We start from the raw sequence: 20,575 nt of genomic DNA on the forward strand, positions 1-20,575 counted from the left end.
CCAGGTGGAGACACTGAAACTCGAAGATGCTGATCTACGCAGATGACAGAATTTTCTTCGGAGACGACAGTTCAGGATTCGGAGACAACAGTCATCCAATCGGATTTAAAACACGCAGATTTTCTTCAGAAAAAATTTGAAATTTGATTTTTGAAGCTTTTTTTTTTCTCCCTAATGCTTCCTTTAACCTGCAAGAACAAGATTAAACCCTACAACTCACTCAAACGACAAGAAACATTAGATTATTAGCAAAAAACAATATATAGATAGAAATAGATGATTAAATGACCTATAGTGGGGTCCCACCGGGCGTGCCAAAATATATATGAGAAATATGTTAGCAAGTAATACTAATCTATTAAAAGAACAAAAGCATTAACTAGCATAAAAACCATAACATATATGAGAGACAAAGTGAAACCCTCAAATGAGAATATGAGCCATAGAATGGCTCTCCCAATGAGGATGGTCACTTGCTTTGGGGATGAGTCTATTTGCTTAGATTTGGTATGTATGCTCAAGGTTCTCAAAACTAGCTTCAATGGAGATGAAAAATGGCAAATTGGTAGCTTTGTGAGTTCTCAATTTGGCATCATGAGGGTATGGTTAAGGGCTTTGGTTTCTCAAACTAGCATTATAACTTTAGCTTCAAGATTGTGATGAAATGGCTTGGGAGGGGATTCAATTTATAGGCTAAGGGCTTGAGGGATGGAGGGCTAAGATGGAAGGAAAGATGAAAGCTTAAGGAGGGCTAGGATGGACTCAAAAGGGAGCACATAGGTTGTGCTTGTTTAGCACCAATAGGGAAGTGACACTTGTCACAAGGTGAGTGGATGGAGAAAAGGGGATGGATGAGTCAACAAAGGAGGCTCAAGGAATAATATCTTTATAAAGACCCTTCATTATGGCTTGTAAGAGCTTGTAAGAGTCTTTATGGCTTTTGTAAGAGCATTCATTGTTGGGTGGTTGGGATATTTTGGAGGGAGTTGAGATTGTTGACTTTCCTTGGCTTAGGAAAGTCTTAAGCTTGTTTAGGGAATGTGACAACATTAGGGGGTGGATTAGGCTTGGGTTTAGGATTAGATTAGGGATGTTAGAGATTTTCAAGTGGATGGAATTCATGAGGGTGGGTGAGTTAGTGGTTAAGCTTGGTTAGTATGGGTGGATGGGGTGGATTAGGCTAAAAAAGGGGGTTTAGGGATAAGTTAGGGGCTTATTAGATTTGAGGGTTTTATTTAATAAATGAGGATTTTGGAATTAGATAGAAGAATAGGATTTAATTGATAAATAATAGGTTATTTGATTTATCAATTAGAACTATAGATGATTAATTAAATTAATCAGCTAGGGGATGGCAAAGGATTAATTAAATAGGAATTTAATTAATGATGCCTTTAGAGATAACTAAATAGGATTACCAAAGTGGTGTAATCAAATTTAGATGTCTACAAAACCTAGTGGAAATCTATAGTTTTTTAATTTTCTATGTTGTTGACTAGCATGAATGATATTAGAGTTGTAGTTGAGCATATTGGAAATCGTGTGTTAGCTGAGTGTGTTGAAATTCCTATGACAACCAAGCTTATAGCTTTGTAAGAATTGAGCATTTAATGTTGAATATGAAGGGTTATTTAGTTGATTTTAGACTCATTTTAACTTACTAGAGTTTACAAAGAGCACCAAGGCCAATTGATAAAGAAGATTTAAGTGTTTGTGAATTGGATTCGACTGCTACTCATCATCATTCATCATATTCAAAAGGTATTATCCATTGTCGAGTTATGTTGTTCATTTCTTACAAACCTTAAGTAGTCAAATGGAATCTAGCTCTTCTACAAATGTTAGAAAAGAGGGGAAAGAAGTTTTCAATGTTCAATTGATAAGTAATGATGTTAGGTAGCCCCTTTTCTAAGCTATTCCTGAGATAGCATATAAAGGAGACCCATTTGGTGTAAGGAGACCCATTTGGTGTGTTATCTATGATACCACCAAAAGTATTGATGATCCAAGATGTTAGATGCTTCTATATGGGAAAGATTGCAGAAGAAAGAGATATGGAGATAAGAGATGTCAACAACAAATTGTGTGATAATGGAGTCTTGAGGGAAAAGTATAAAATCATTGAACAAAAAGGGTTAAATCATGTAGATTTTCCCCAAATGTTCAAGAGTGAATGGATTCAAATTATTTTGAGTCAAATACATGATAACTATATTTGGTTGGAAGGTGGACCAATTAAGATTGCTAAGAGGAATTTAAATTGAGTATCAAGGTACCCTACCCTTGATTGACCTAAGAGCATGCAAAGTGATGTGAAGGAAACTATTGAAAAGAGTACATGTGTCGTGTGCAACAAAATAGTGATGTCTATTGACACAATTTTAGATCCCCCAATTGCTTGTGTAGTGAGAGTGATTGTTCACAAATTCTTTCAGTCTAGTTGATTGAACAATGTATCATTTATGGTTGTTGATTTCGGATTCAAGATAGTAAAGAGAGACCACTCCTATGATCTTTCCAAGTTGCAACTACAAAAACTATCAGAAAACTTGGAGGCCATTAGGAAAACAAAAAGTGCATCATGCAAATTTGGTTATTTATTTATTTGCATATTATTTTATGTGCCAAACACCTTCCCCACCTTTGGTCAATTTTCTTGGAAGACTAATACGCCAATTGCACAACAAATTTCTAAATTCATAGAACAACTAGGAGATAATTTTGAGTTAGCAATGACTAGCTATTTTGAGGATTTTAAGAAATCCATGAAACAATGGTTGAGGATTCCTATATCCCTAATGGAAAAACATTATGATGTTGTTTGTTTCCTAGTGGATGCAAACCATACATATGAGCAAGTAGCTATATCAAGAGTTAGATGGCTAAAACCCTTGCCATATGAGATCAATGTAGATGAGGCCTCTGCAGCTATTACAACTCTACTAGAAAAAGATATTGAAAAGAGTGTCACCTTATTTGGTACTTATGAGGAAGCCAAATCAAGAATCACAATAGACCTAAAGACAACTACAGTTCTTAGAAAGAAGAACAAACTAATGAAAAAGCTAAAGGAGAGGTTTGGTGAAGGAGGAGAAGAAGATGACAATGATGATGATGAAGAGGAAGAACAAGACCAGTCCCCACTAGAATTAACTCAAGGCCTAAGTGAGGATCAATGAAGAAGCAGAAGGTTTTGAGGTAGAAGAAATCAAGGAAGAACCCAAGGATACTAAGGCCAAGAAGATGAAAGCTAAAGAACAAACTTTGGATAAAATAGAGAAGCTTATAAAGAAACTACAATAGAAGCTAGCTATACCTATTACTAGGTCAAGCACAAGGGCAACCATAGTTTAGGCCACAAAATTTGTGAAGCCTAAGGGCAAGAGGACACTTGACATAGTAGAGTCGAGTGAACCTATAAAGAAGACATATAAAAGATTGAACAAGTAAGTGACTTAACCAGATTTAGATGAGCAGAAGACCAAGTCAGATGACTTGAGCCAATACAAGGTGGTAAGTCACAATCCCTCTTTTGAAATAGATTATTTGTGTGAATATATTATTACAAATGTAGATTTATCTAGTTTCACACGTGTTGATTTTGTAAGCTAGGGAGTGTAGATAAGAATAAGGTTGAAAAAGCCATATATGAGATGATGGCTACATTTAAATCTACTCCACTAGAGATTGTTGACTCCTTACCTAAAAATCTATATGACTGAGTTGAGAAAAAGTGGAAATTTAGTTTAACCATTGAGAGGAAAATAAGGGAGACTCAATTAGCCCAAGTTATGCCTGCTTTAGACAAGGGATATTTTCCCCAAATATAAAGCTTTTAAGATTATGAGGAATAAGATAGAAGAAGTGGTAACTCAAAGAATATTGCTTTGGAAGGACATTAATGGTCTATCCACCAAGGCCAAAGAAAAGAAACTAGATGAAGAGATAAATGAACTTGAGAAAAGTGAGAAAGAAAATGATGAGGTCACAGTCAAAGAAGATGATGTAGAAGGGACTAAGGGAACTACAGAAGAGACCACAACTAAATTTGAGCAATAGGATGTATAAGATGTACAAGTACCAAGCATCAATCCACCACATGCAAAATAGGAGAGTCAATAGGACTCAGTGGTTATTATCAAGGATGTTGTTGATAATTCATCGCATAACATAAATCCTTTAACTGAGACATATTTGAAGAAAATTCTTAAGGACTCCACCACAACAACACAACTATGCACCAATCCTATACTAGTGAGAGTGGATGAGATTGAGAAGGGAGAACTTACATCTATATGGGAGAAACCAAAAGAAACATCAAATGTGCCCCCTCAATCGTCAGAAGTGAAAGAGATAGATAAATAGGATCTTCAAGGAGATCAAAGTGCACATTTTGTACAGACAGTTACTGCAACTAATACACCATCTGCAATTCCCATAGTTGTATTTTAGATGAAAGAGGTAGAGGAAAAGTGAACAAAAACACCATTGCCTACCCTAAATAGTTCAGCTTTTCCAACATTACTAAGTGTTGAGAAAGATGGAACTAAAGTGAAAATAGGTCAGGAAGAAAGTCTTGTGCCTACCACACAAGTACAAGATGAAGCTCAAATGGAGGATAACATGACTAAAGAGCTAGTGTTGGCTACTATACCAGAGCAGTAGATAGAAATCCAAACATTGGTCACACTACTAGTATCTACATCTCCTATTCATAGCCAAACTCTTCAAAGGAAAAGTATATAGGAAACCCCACTGTAGATATCAAGGCTAAGCTCTAGCACACCACTTAGTGTCGATACTACTTTATATGGTGATGCAAGTCTTGATGAAGTGATTGAGCTACCTAAGTTTGATCTTAATACAATCACTATAGAAGAGATGAGTATACTGCAAGATGCTCTATAAAGAAAGAAGAGACATGAAATTATGAGGAGGGAACACAAGAAAAAGCAAGTGTTACATGGTATCAAGGATATATTTATGGATTATTTTAGCCTCTCAAAACCAAATAACCACAAGCCTATCATGGAGAAACTTGTCACCATTGTGGACAAGATCAAAGATGAAGACCTGGACTCAAATGTCAAATTATTTGAATGATCTAAAAGGAAGTTCCATACAAAGGTATTAAAAAAGATATCAAGTGCCATTTCACTTCGACAGGTTGACTTAGAAACCAAAATGGAAAGTGTCAAGATAGTGTTAGAGAATATTTTCTATCTATACACCAAGCTATGCCATGTGGATAATTTCACACAAGACATGCAAAGCTTTTGACCAACTACAAGGAGATTTATAGAACATAGGTAACACTTTAAAGTTATCTTATGGTCAAAGTCAAGTACATTTCTAGAGATTACTATGCACTCAAGGTAGGATTTCTGAGCTACAAGAACAAGATGCTAATATTTAGTCTACCTAGATCAATATCTAATCCATGTTGAGTCTGCACATGGAAGTGTTGCATAAGGAACTATCCATTGAAAGACATTGATGAAGAAGGATTCACATCTTTCAACTCATGATAGCTTAGTTTGCCTTTCTGCCTAGCTAGATATTTAGTATCAATCATTAGAGGTAGCATGAAATAACTAGGATGCAGCATTGAAGATAATCATGGAGTTAGATAAGCCATTTTTGGAAAAACACGCATTAAGTGTACAACCCAAATGACATAAGTGTCAAAAAAAGGAGAATATAAAACTTTGAGAAAATGTTTTGTCAAGGAAAATATCTACTCTATAGGAGTATGAGAATAGATTTAGAAACAAAAATGAAGTATTTTCTTTGGGGGAGTAATGGAGTAAAATGGATGATTGATTGACATTTTGCACAATTTTGAAGTTTTGAAATTTTGTCTATGAACCGAGTAACATAGTATATATTGTTTGACTTATGCAGAAATAAGAATGTAAATGCCATGAAAAAGTGTCTTTTTCACTCATGCCTATGGGGGAGATTACTAATATTAGATTGGTTTTGAAAAGGTAGTGACAAAACACTTATTCATTCTCTATAAGTATTATAGTGCAAGCTGAGTCATTAGAGCAAGTCGAGCAATTAATGTAAGCCAAGTGATCAAAGCATGTCATGCATAAGTTTCCAGTCAATACATGTCAAGAAATATACCTAGTCAATGTCAAGCACCAGTATGTGTTGATTAGATGGTATGTGTCAATTCACTCAAGCACCAAGTAGACTATACATGCCGAGTGATTCAAGTGCCAAGTAAACAGTGAGTGCCAAGTTGTTCAAAAGCCGAGTTACAACATAATGAGCATAGTGTATGCCAAGCATCAGAGTCTTTGGATGTTGAGTGAACTATTTTTGACATAGTTATTTGAAATGGCACAAACTTCTATGTAAAACATTTTGGGGCCAACACAATGATTATTTTACAATGCTAAGAGATAAGTATGGAGGTATATTATGAATCCCTATGTAGTACATGCAACCAATCAAATTAAGGGATGAATTAAGCAGGCATATGGATCAACCATAGCCATTGATTCTTACCTAACCCATTCCACCTATGTTTATTTATCAAGGTAAACCCTAAAGAGTTTGTATGTGTGAAGGGATACGAATGTTATATGCAAAGAGAGAATTGATGGTGGCTATGGAGGTTATGGCAGTGTTCTTAATTATAGAATCAGTTAGAAAGAATAAAGGAAAGAAGATATAGGATAGAGGAGACATATTTGATCATAAGGATTGGGGAAATTTATCAACAAAGAGAAGATATAACATCTAACAATAGTGTGCTAACCAAATGATCATGGTGTTGAATCATTTTAATAGGTGGTGTTGAGAAAATATCCTAATAGAGTAGTCTTAATATGCTTTTGTAAATCTCTTAACCGAGTACTTTCTTTATTGTAAGTTTAAATCCTCTAATAAGGTGAGACCTAACATTCTTTGTAAACCTTTAACAGGGTAGACCCCTCATAGGGTAGATCATAGTTTATAGTCAAACTCATTGTAACTATAATTGGCTACACTTTGTAACCGCAGTAGTGAAGATTTGTGGATGTCATCCCCACCCTAGTTTTACCTTCTCATTGGAGGGTTTCTAGGTGACCAATTTATTGTGTCATGTGTTATTTGTTTCATGCTATGGATGCAATGTGTAGTTGTCTATCTCAATTTGTATTCTAAATTATGAGATGGATGTGTGGTGAATGTTTTAAGGTTAAAGTTTAGGAGTGTTGATTACCCACCCCCCCCCCCCCCCCACCCTTCTTAGAATTTACTTTCCCATTTTTATTTCCAACATTTGTTGTGGCTGGTTTTGGGTCTAGAAAAGGTTTGGTTCAGGTTCTAGGGTTATGGCCTTTGTTGGGTTATCTAGAAAAGGTTCACTTGTTGGTTTTGTTGTTAGGTTTTCTGGTAGGGTTATTGTTGGTAGCAAAATGAAGGGTTTTGCTAATGGGAAAATTGTTAGAAATCATGTTATTATTGGCACTAGTTTTGGGACTACATCTAGGGTTCAATCCTCTATTGGTTTTGGTGTAGTTGGAGTAGTTGTTCGAGTGATTTTTGGTGTTGAAAAAGGTGTAGGCACTATAGATTTTCTTTTGTTGGTACCAATTCTTGTTCTAGTTTGTTTGTTCTTGGGTTTGATGTTGGCATTGCAATTTACAAATGGTAAGATTGTTGGCTCTATGTTATTTGGTGAATCTTCTTCTTTTGCTAGTAGGGTTGCGGTAGGAATTTTGAGTCCATCAAATGCGAAGGATCCAATTTATGTTATTACACCTCTCTTTATCAGCCTAGAGAAGGATGTGGTGAGTGACAACATTCATTGTTTTGATGATCTTTCTCTTTGAGCTATGATTTGTCACTTTTAGGGGCTTCAACCGAGTCTTCAGATTTACATGCATGGATAACTAAAGAGTGGGAACCTATTTTATCTCATAATGTTCACATTTTCCCCATGGTTAACATTTTTTTAATTGCTAATTTTGTGGTTATTGAGGATTGAAAGAGAATCCTTTGTGGCTCTTTTTTTTCTTGGTTGACCCAACACCACCTTCTTTTGAGTATTTTACTAAGTTTCTAATTTGGGTTTGGCTCCCCTACCTTCATCTTCATCTTTAGGTTGGTTCCTTGTTGGAAACTATAGGAGATGTTATTGGAGATTTCTTGATGGTTGATGAAGATCCATCAAATATTTTACACTCCACCTATTCTAAAATTCTTATTAAGGTGGATATTTCTAGGGGATTTCTAGAAAAATTTAAAGTTTGGATCCCTAATGGGCACAACTACATTTAGACTTTAGACTATGGATGGATTCCCTTCAAAAGTAGGAAATGCTTTAGCACTAGATATTTGGTTGCACAATGTGGTCATCAAAGGCCAAAGTCTAAAAAGGCTTCTTCTTGATGGAAGGGGGATTCTTCTTAACATTATAATGTTGCTAAGAAAAGGGATCCTATTTCTCCCACTGTCTATCCTATAGTGGGTAGTGATTTGGATAGTTTGAATGTTGTTGTGGTAGTTAGATTTGGCTCTATTTCTATTCCAATAGAATCTATTTCTATTGATAATTCTAGAAAGGATGTTGTAGTGTTTGTTGGCATTGGTAATATTTTTGTTTCAAAAGGTTTTGTTGGCATTTCTTATTAGAAACAATAGTCCACCAATATAACTGGGGGGGGGGGGGGAATTATTTATCCAATAATTACCAACCTTAAATAATCTTTAACCATTCAATCAAAGTAAATAGTAACCATACAAAGATGAACATACACAATTACACTAGATATGTTAACTAGGGAAACCCTTGATCAGAGGGAAAACCCTGGTGGGAATGATGCCCACAAGATGATGTACTAATATAAATATTCCTTGTTAGAGGATGAACGTTGTTAGGAGACTATTACAACATTAGTATAGATGAATCCCTATTAGGAGAGTTTGAATCCCTATTATGAGATTCCAACCCTATTAGGAGTTGTACCAACCCTGTTAGGAGTTGTGCCAACCTTGTTAGGAGTTGCGAAAGATAGAAAGACCCACTGCCCAAATAGCTTCTGGGTCAAGATCATTGAACTCATTGTCCAACTAATCTTTCAACTATTCCTTATAGAATAATTGTCTATATTGTACTTTAACTTCTTTCCTCTATCCTATCAATTGGACCAATCACTATCAGACCTTGTAGACTAGGCCATAAACCTTCGATCCAAGTATCAAATTTTGGATCACACAATAAAACCTTAGCAATGAAGTTTCCTTCACATTCACTCTATTTTGCTTATCTTCAAATTCCACTCTTCTTGCTTCTTGAAATCATTCATACATCTCATACTTCACATATCCATGATAAAGTAAAATGTCCTTCCTTTATACCAAATCCATAAAAAAAATCCATGAGTTGGCTATTACACCTTCTCAATTAAAAATTATATGACCACATCAAGAACATGTTACATTTAGCGATAACATTAATCTTCCCCCTTGTAGCTTGAATAACTTTCTATGCATGTAACATAATGACAAGCGAGCTTAGCTACGTCATCTCCAGAATGTCTTCTTTACATCTTTAACATTGGCTTCACATAATAGAAAATCTACTAAGAGATATAACAAATTTACCAGAACATGCCTCTGTAAACTCTATCTCAGAATAGTCTTCACCAAAACTTACATAACTTCTTCCAAACTTAATATCTTATGCTTTTGAGGTTAGATGCATATACTAAACACTTAGTATAATCTCCCTTTAACCTCGCTTAGTAAAAATGCTCAACTAGTTATCCATACCAACTTGATCTTTACTGATGTTCTTCTGTTAGATCCATAGAAAACTGCTACATTGACATCAATGACAAACATAGTCATGAATGTAACATCTCATCATGATAATAATATAATCATTTTCTAAAATACTTCCCCATAGGAGTATCATCAGCATTCATGCTTCCAACAATCTCCCCCTTTAGCATTGATGGAAACATAGATGAAAAACATCTAGTTCTAAAAATACCAACAATAAAAGACAATTAACCTTTCTTTATCAAATCCTCTTCATCAATCAATCTCCCTCATTAATATACCTCAATGTGCTTTGTATCAAACTATTGTTCCATTCTCAAACTATTTTTCTCAAACTATATTTCATGTTGTAAATTCTCCCCCATTGACATTAATGTTAAAGGTTTCAGCAACCATCAACCTCTACAACAACTATCTCTAACTTGCTCAAGTGTCAAAAGAAATTGTTCAAAACAACATCCAACAAAAGTCTTAGATGACTATGTCCACACAGATACTTCACCATACAGGAAGCATCAGCATTTAGTCCAAACAAACAATAATGATCTGTTACACTAGATTGATACACTCTTGCATCATCTACTTTGATGTAAGAAGGGGCATAACCCCTAGCATACCTCACAAATACTCAAAAGTCTCTTTGGGAAGAGGCTTGGTGAAAATATCTACAATCTTCTCTTTGGTGCTTACATGCTCCAATCTAATTTCCTTTTCTACAACTCTCTCTCTCAACATGTGATTTTTGATAGAAATGTGCTTAGTCTTAGAATGAAACACTAGATTCTTAGACATATTCATTGTGATTGTGTTATCACAATGTATGACAATAGATTCATTGAGTTCTATCCTTATACCCTTCATTAGTTGCTTCATCCAAACAACTCGAGTACAATTATTTGTTGTTGCAACATGTTTTGCTTCTTTTGTACTTTGTTAGGTATAATCCTACTGAAACCAATCTTCCTCAAGCAAGAAACCAATCTTCCTTAAAGAAAGAAGGCTTCACCACTAGTGCTCTTTTTATCATCCATATTGCATGCCCAATCAGTATCAGTATAAGAATATAGAGTAAAATCATTAGATCTATCATACCACAATCTAAACTCTAGTGTTCCTCTAAGATATCTAAATATCCTTTTAATTGCTACATAATGTGCTTTTGTGGTATAATCTTAAAATCTTGCAACAATTCCAACTGTATTTTCTATATCTAACCTTGTGTGAGTCAGATATTGTAACCCTCCAATCATAGAACTATATTTCTTCTACTCAACAGTAGGTGTCTCATCCTTTGTAGATAACTTGTGTCCACTTACATTAGGTGTTCCAATTGGTTTAAATGTTTCCAAACCAAACCTTTTCAGTATATCTTTCAAATACTTAGTCTAAGAAATAAAGATTCCTTCTCTATCCTACACAATTTGTAATCCTAAGAAATATTTCATTTCTCCTATCATGCTCATTTCAAATTGCTTCTTTGTTTCTTCTGCAAACTTGTTAGTGTCATCATCATTTCCTCCAAATATGACATCATCAACAAATATCACCAAAATCATCAATCCATCATCTATTTCTTTCTAGTATAGATTACTATCTGTCATACCTTTTCTAAATCCAAGCTTTTTTAAATGCTTGTCCAACCTTGCATACCAAGTCTTAGGTGCTTACTTCAAACCATACAATGCTTTCTTCAATCTACATACTATGTCCTTGACATCTGTTAAAGGACAACCTTCAAGCTATTCTATGTATAGCTCTTCTTCATGTTCTTCATTTGGAAATGCTAACTTGACATCCATCTTATACACTTTGAATTTCTTATATGTTGCAAAAGCTAAGAATAACCTTATTGCTTCTATTCTTTCCACAAGAGCATAGGTTTCATCATAATCTATTTCTTCTTGTTGTGAGTAACCTTTACATACCAATCTTGTTTTATTCCTTACAACTTCACCTTGTTCATTCATTTTGTTCCTGAATACCCATTTTCTTCCTATCACATTCTTGTCTACTGGTCTGGGGACTAATTCCCATGTCTCATTCTTCATTATATGATCCAATTCTCTTTCATAGCTTGCTTCCAATAGTCATCTTTACATGCTTCAGCTACATTCTTTGGTTCAACTTGAGATACCAGACATAGTTCTTCATTGATTCTACTTCTTGTCATGACACCTTTATCTCTGCTTCCAATGATCTGCTCTATTAGATGATTCTTTGTCATATTCTTACCAAAAGTAGGATTTGTTATCTCAACTCTTAGCTCTGTTAAAGGTATTGAGCTTTGTTCCTACCTTTTCTCAGCTTCATTCTGCAAATCATTGTTAGTCTCAAAGAATACTTCATCATTCCTTGGTTTATGAACAACATTCTCATTATCAAAATTGTAATCAACTACTCTTCCTTGTATCCTAAATTTCTCATCAACTCTTACATTTGTACTTTCCATAATGATCTTAGTTCTTAGATTATAACATATATAGGATATGCTTTTCAATGAATAACCCAAAAACATAACTTCATCAATTCTAGCATTAAACTTACCAATATCACTGTCTCTTTTGATGTAACATTTACTACCAAAAATTTTGAAAAACTTATTTGTAGGTGAGTGACCAAACCATAGTTCATAAGGGGTCTTCTTTGTTTCTTTCCTAACTTGCATTTTATTCATAGTGTAGACTATTGTATACATAGATTCTCTTGAAAACATCTTGGATACATCATTCTTAACTAACATAGCTCTTGTTGCTTCTATTACTAACATGTTTCTTCTCTCTACAATGTCATTTTGTTTAGGGCTTCTCAAAGCGAATAACTATCTTTTGATTCCATTAGCTTTACAAAAGATGTTAAACTCATTTGAAGTAAATTCTCCTCCTTTATCTTATTTTAAAAATTTAATCTTCATACCTGATTCATTCTCAACTATATTCTTGAATATCTTGAACTTATCAAATGCCTTAGATTTTTCTTTAAGAAATGCAACCCACATCATTCTAGAAAAATCATCAAATAAGATCATGAAATGCCCTTCACCATAGAATCCTTTAGTCTTTGTAGGACCACTAAGATCTGTGTGTACAATCTCCAACTTAGTTGTAGTAGTAAACTTCTTGCTGGAAAAAGAAGTTCTGGTATGCTTTGCCAATACACACTCCTTGCAAATTTTGTTAGAAGGCTTAACAATCTTAGGCAAATCTCTAACTGCAACCATACTACTAGTTTTCACAATACTATCAAAGTTTAAATGACAAATTTCTTATGCAATAACCAACTATCATCTATCTTAGCATCTTGAAATGTACAAATCTAGCTTTGTAGTCTCAATTTCTTTGAATGTTCATCACCTTCAAAACTATTTTCCAAAGCTTTCCAAATATCATGAGAAGTATTAAGTGATTTTACCTAGTTGTACTCAATTTCAGGAAGTGCAGACAATAGTGCTTCCCTAGCTCTTATGTTGCACATAAAAAGTTCCCTTTCTTCCTCGGTACAAGATTCCAAATCTTTTTCAATAATGATTGTCTTTTCTAATTTTTTCGAGATTCAATATCCTAGACCCATACACAGTAGATGTGTCTTCATCTTTTCCTTCTAGCTATCATAATTTGTTCCATCAAACTTTAGACAATCCTTTTTGAATATGTTTGCCATGGATCTCCCAAAGTTGTTAAACTTTATCTTCAAGGACCTAATACTCCAATATCAATTGTTATAAACAATAGTTCATCAATATAATTGGGAGGCAGGGTGTCAATCAGTTGCCCAATAATTATCAACCTTAAGTAATCTTAACCATTCAATTAAAGTAAAAATCAACCATACAAAGATGCACATATAGAATTACACTAGATATGTTAACTAGGGAAACCCTTTATCAGAGGGAAAACCTTGATGGGAATGATGCCCACAAGATGATGTACTAATAAATATTCCTTGTTAGAGGATGAGCCCTATTAGGAGTCTATTTCAACATTTAGTACATATGAGTCCCTGTTAGGAGATTCCAACCTTGTTAGGAGTTGTGGAAGATAGAAGGACCCATTGTCCAAACAGCTTCTGGGGAAAGATTTTCAAACTCATTGTCCAACTGATCATTCAACTATTCCTTATAGAATAACTATCTATATTGTACTTTAACTTCTTTCCTCTATCCTATCAACTAGAACAATCACTCTCAAACCTAGTGGACTAGGTCATGAACCTCAGATCCAAGTATCAAACTTTAGATCACACAATAAAACCTTGAAAATGAAGTTTCCTTCACATTCACTCTACTCTAATTATCTTCGCATTTTTCTCTTTGTGCTTCTTGTAATCATTCATACATCTCATACTTCATTTATCCATGATAAAGGAAAATGTCCTTCCTTTATACTGAATCCATAAAACAATTCCCTGAGTCGGCTATTACACCTTCTCAATTAATTATTATAGGACCACATTAATAACATGTTACACTTAGTGATAACATTAATTTTTCACCTTGTAACTTGAATAACTTTATGTTCATCAACTTAGCTATTTCATCTCTAGAATGTCTTCTCCACATCTTTAACTTTCACTTCACAGACTAACAACTATGCTAAGACATATAGCAATTTTACCAAAACATGCTTCTATAAACTCTATCTCAAAAAAACCTTCACCAAAACTTGCATAACTTCTTTGAGAATTGATATATTATCCTTCCAAGGTTAGTTGCATATACTAGACACAGTATAATCTCCCTTTAAACTTGCTTAGTGAAAATGCTCAACTAGTTGTCCGTACCAACTTGATCTTTACCATTGTTCTTCTGTCAGATACCACAAAAAACTACTATGTTGACATCAATGACAAACACAATAATGGATGTAACATCTCTTCATGATAATGATCTAATCATGTTTCTAAAATACTCCCCCATAGAATTATGATTAGCATTCATGCATCCAACATTATTACTATTTTTCCCTGTTGTCACTATTGGATTTCAGTCTTTGGTTGAATCTTTTGTTGTCCCTAGTTTTGGAGTTCCTGTAGGCCCCTATGTGGGAAATGGTTTTTTTGGCTAGGGTTTTTGATAGTGTTGGTTCTATTTTTGTTTCCTTTTTTGGTACTTTTATTGTTGGTCTTGTCTAGGTTTTTTCTTTTGAAACTCCTAGTTCTGTTGGATCCTCTGTGACATTTGTTGGAAATTCTATAGGTTCCCCTATGCTACAAAGGATAGTTCTAGCTAAGGTTAATGTCAGTACTGATTCTGCTATTATTTCTTTTGTTGGTGCTTCTATTGGAGGATTTGTTCACATATTTAGTTTCCATAAGCCAGATATTATTTTCCATGATCCATAGGGGAATGTTGCATTTGTCGAGGAGGGGTGGACCCCAATTACTGGAAAACATCATAAGAAGTTTTCTCCTCATTTTGACATGAAGCTTCACTCCCACAAGAAGGGAGGTAAAGAAAAATCATATTGTTTTCCTAGTTTTCTAATTGAGGGGTTTTTTTCCCTTGAGGCAAATTAGGTCTTATTTTCTTTATTAATTTTTCATTTGCCTGTCTCTTTTGGTACAATTTTATGTGGTTCCTCTTTGGTACCTATTTTAGATTACTGTAATTCTTTTGGTAACTGGTCTTGTTGGCTATGCTTAGTTGAATATCTTCTTATTGATAAGTTGTAAAGGGTTTTGGGGCCCCTTCAAAACCTATTTTAAATTAATTGAAAACTAAATGCTAAGATAGAAAATAAAATTCTAGGGGTGGTGATAAATAACCAAATAGGGGTGTCAAATAAAGATGATCTAGAAATTCCCTCATGATAGACTTTGAAATGATGCCTCTATGCTAATTTAATTTCTTAGAAGTATATGTTGAACCCTTACCTTGTCAAATGACAAGTTTTTAGGAATAAAATTGGTTCATAATCATAGCTATTTCTATATGCTTCAAATTCATCCTACTGACTTGTAGAATTCAATTCTACAAATTTTCTTAATGTGTAGTTTATGGTTTATCATTTAATATTAAAAAGGACTAAATAAAAGGAATAAATATCTCATTAGGTTGTCATACAACTATGTTCATAGGACACATCTTGGTCAACCTCTCAAAACCAAACAAAATGTAAGCTCTTAAGATATAATTTTTCACTTTTTATTAACCAAATAGAAATCCATCATTACTATTTTCTCTTTAGAGTAAATGATTATCATATTAAGTGATGATTTTGTGACTATCTATTTTGACTTATTAGGGTGAATGTATGGATGTCTTTAAATACTAGCATATAACATTAAATTGCAAGAACCTATCAATAAGCAAGAAGGGTTAGTAGAGAAGATCTCTCAAGTGTCTGGAAGGACATATGCCACATAATTATAAAGTATTTCACCCTTGAAGGTAAGTTTACTATGTACTAATTCTACCACCTCCCTTTCCTTGGCCATTTGTGTCATAAAGTACTTATTTCAATTTCTTTTTACCTGTTGCATCCCATTAAAAGTAATATAGAAGTTAACTGCAAAGGTAAGGATAATGTGATTTGCACCAAGGGGTTGTTGGAAATCTGATTGAAAAGCTCACTGTTGTTGAAGATCAAAGAGTGAGATTGTTGTAAAAGAATGTTTTCAATCATTGTTTTTCCATTGATGTCAAACCTGCTATTTGTAGGAATGACATTTTCTTATAAGAACCAAGTGATATCACTTAGTTAATTGATGAAGAGGATTAGATCAACAAGATGTAACAAGAGCACCTAAAGGAAAGGTTGAGTTATGATGTTCTAATGAAGTACAAGGATCAATTAAGACAATGACTAAGTAATGTACTAATGACATACTCATAGATATAGAGGTTGGTCACTCTTAGAAACATTGGAGGAAGAAGTTGTAACAAGGATGACTGCAAAGCTTAGACTAAAATCTTTAGTGGGTGTCGAGCAAGTTAGTTGAAGTTGAGAAAATTCTTAGTAGAAGCTGAGTAACAGACATTTCTAGTGTGTGTCGAGTGATCTTCAAGTGCCGAGTAAAGATCAGGTGATGAGCATCAGAAAAAACATAGTTGATGTTAAGTAACACAGTATGTGCCGAGCATCAGGAAAAACATAGTTGATGTCGAGTAACACAGTATGTGTCGAGCACCAATATTTTAATAGTGTTGAGCTTCTGCATTATTTCAAATAATGAAGATTCACCAAATCCAAGCTGACTTAGTGGTTACATTGAATTTTGTTAACAAGTTGGAGGATAAGTTGTTGGCACAAAAACTTATGTAAACCATTTTTGGGCAAATTCTAAAGGATTAGTTTCTAGAGGAAACAAAATATGGGTTAGATACAATGTATCCTACCTAATCCATGCAAATTGAAATTGAAAAACAGAAGAATGGAGTGGAAAAAGAACTCCAATACCTCTATTTAAGAATTCATAGACCAAGAAGCAAGGAGTTGTTGATACTGTTGCTGCAGAAGTTCCAAATCTGTAAAGTGGTTGAAAGGGTGTCAAGAGGGAAAAATCTAGGAGAAGGAAGAACATAGAGGCTTTGCTTCTACAAGTGATCATTAAGAGATGATTGTATTGGTACATCGACTATGGATACTTAAGGAGACAAATCTTGAAAGAAAACGCAAGCAGTTAAGAGTTGCAGAGATAGAAGACTAGGCAAGGGTATGAGCTGAGAAGTGATCTAAGATCTACAAGATTAGTTGTATGTTGTAATCAGGACAAGCTTTTCTAATACTCTCTAGTAATTGTATTAGATTTAAAATCCTATGGACTTAGGTTGGCCTAATAGCCATTTGTAAATTCTTGACAGGGTGGCATTCATGGTGAATGTTCTAAAGTCCTCTAACCAGGCCCACTTCTAACAGGGTGGTTAAATCCTCTAACAAAGTTGTGGATAGTGCAAATATAAATTTTGATGAGCATGCAAAAGTTCAAGTTGATGAGTCAAAGAAAACAGAGGATTATAGATCTTTTGTATACTTCTACGAAGGAATGACAGCTAAAGACAATGCTGCAAATCAAGTTGGGAATCAGCAATAAACCTTAGTATCTGCCGAGTCTCAGCCTGTGAATGTTGAGTTGCATTTAGAAGTTGAGCTGCAGAATGTGGAAAATGCACATTCTGATTTTGAAAATAGTATGCAAGGAAGAAATGATGAAATACCAGATGTAGAAGAATGAGATGACTCTGAAGTTGAAGGATCAAATATGGAAAGAAGGACTGAACCAAGATTAGCTAAGTATGTAAGAAGACATCACCCTACAGATCAAATCATTGGTGATAAGGATGCTAGACCAATGACAAGGAATAGACTCAGGAATGAATCATGTCTACTTAGCAAGGTTGAACCAAAAATAGTAAAAGATGCACTGCAAGATGATGACTAGTATAAAGCCATGAAAGAAGAGATAGATCAAATTGAGAAAAAGAAAACTTGGTCTCTAGTTCCCAGACTAGCTAATAAGAATGCGATTGGTACCAAGTGGGTGTTTAGAAACAAACTTGATGAGAATGGTGAAATAACAAGAAACAAAGATAGATTAGTTTGCAAAGGCTATGCACAAGAAGAAGGATTGGATTATGGAGAGACATTTTCTTCTGTTGCAAGAATGGAAAGAGTAAGAACATTACTTGCATATGCTGCATACAAAGGTTTCAAAGTCTATTAGATGGACGTAAAGTTAGCTTTTTTGAATGGTATACTAGAAGAGGAAGTCTATACAAAACAACCAGAGGGATTTGTTGATGAAAAGAACAAGGACATGGTATGCAAGCTACATAAAGCATTGTATGGATTGAAGCAAGCACCTAGAGCGTGGTATGAAAGGTTGCACAAATATCTTATGAAGATAGGATTTGAAAGAACAGATAACAATAGCAACCTACACATCAAATCTAAGGAAGGTAAAGACATTTTGATATCAAAAATCTTTGTTGATGACATAATATTTGGAGGAAAAGATGTTTTATGCAAAATTGTGATGATCAAATGAAGCATGAATTTGAAATGTCAATGTTTGGAGAAATCAAATTCTTTGTTGGATTACAAGTACATCAGTTGAAGTATGGCATATTTGTGACTCAATCCAAATACATCAAGGAATTACTCAAAACATTTGGGCTAGAAGACTCAAAACCAGTCAACACAACAATAGCAACTAGACATAAGCTATTCAAGAATGATGAATATGTTGAAGTAAATTGGACATTGTATAGGTCAATGATTGGAAAGTTAAAATATATTGTACATAGTAGACCAGACATTGCATTAGCTATTGGAATAGTAGCAATATTTTTTGCCAATCCAAGAGAAAATCATTTAATGGCAGTAAAGAGAATACTGAGATACTTGAAAGGAACTGATGACTTTGGTCTATACTACAAGAGGAATGAGAAGTTTGAACTTAAAGCTTACACTAATGTAGATTGGGGAGGCAAAATTGATGATAGAAAAAGCACCAGTGGAGGAGCACTTTTCTTATGAAAGAGATTGATCACATGAACAAGTAAAAAGAAAAGTTGCACCTCATAGTCTACTGCTGAAGCTGAATATGTGCTCATTGCTATAAACTGCACCAATATTGTGTGGATCAAACATTTTTTGCCAAGTATGAAGGAAGAAGTAATTGAACTTGTGACACTTTATTGTGATAATACAAGTGCTATCAAATGCATGCTAAAATTAAACACATTGTAATCAAGTATCATTATGTAAGAGAACTGGTGGAAGACAAACAAGTGAAGATGGAATATGTCAGCTCAAAGGAACATATTTTTGATATCTTCATAAAAGCACTACCTAAAGATGCTTTTGAGTATCTTAGAGGTAAGTTAGGGGTGATACCCCTAGCTAAGGCTACTTGAACCAAAAAGCAAGTATACCTTGCATCAAATAAGCTAAATGTTGAAAATTATACACATTGATGCAGAGGATGTTTACTTTGGAATCCATGCCTAAAGTAATAGAAGTGCTAAAAAATTCAAATCAGTCACAAACAAGGTGATAGAGAGAAACATGAAATGAACCTATAAGAGCTATATCTACATATTAAGATGTTAATATGTCTTTGGCATTGTTTTCAAAGAGGGAGAAGTGAACAACTAATCAACAACTATAAAAAATAAAGGATCAAAGAAGTAGAGAAATATTTCAAAGGTTGATCAGAATAGTAGAAGATGAATAATACAGAGGAAGAAAGATAAAGATAAAGGATACAACAGCAAAGAGGGAGAAGTGAAATGAAGCAATCAGAATAGTAGGAGATTGTTGTAAAAGTGTTACAATTTACTTTTTGGCATTTTGACTTACTGTTCTAACCTAGTAAATTTTTAGTGGAATAGTTTAGTTTGATGGTTGATCAGTTTGGTTTGCCATCAATGCCAAAGAGGGAGATTGTTGGAAATCTGATTGAAAAGCTCACTATTGTTGAAGATCAAAGAGGGAGATTGTTGTAAAAGAATATTTTTAATCATTTTTTTTCCATTGATGTCAAACTTGCTATTTGTAGGAATGACATTTTCTTATAAGATCCAAGTGCTATCATTTAGTTAATTGATGAAGAGGATTAGATCAACAAGATGTAACAAGAGCACCTAAAGGAAAATTTGAGTTATGATGTTGTAATGAAGTGCAAGGATCAGTTAAGACAATGGCTAAGTAATGTACTAATGACATACTCATAGATACAGAGGTTGGTCACACTTAGAACATTGGAGGAAGAAGCTGTAACAAGGATGACTGCAAACCTTAGACTAAAATCTTTAGTGGGTTCCAAGCAAGTTAGTTGAAGTCGAGAAAAT

This window comes from Cupressus sempervirens, chromosome 11, assembly GCF_028749045.1.
Source record: "Cupressus sempervirens isolate cs-2001-9-10 chromosome 11, ASM2874904v1, whole genome shotgun sequence".
Lineage (NCBI taxonomy): Eukaryota > Viridiplantae > Streptophyta > Pinopsida > Cupressales > Cupressaceae > Cupressus > Cupressus sempervirens.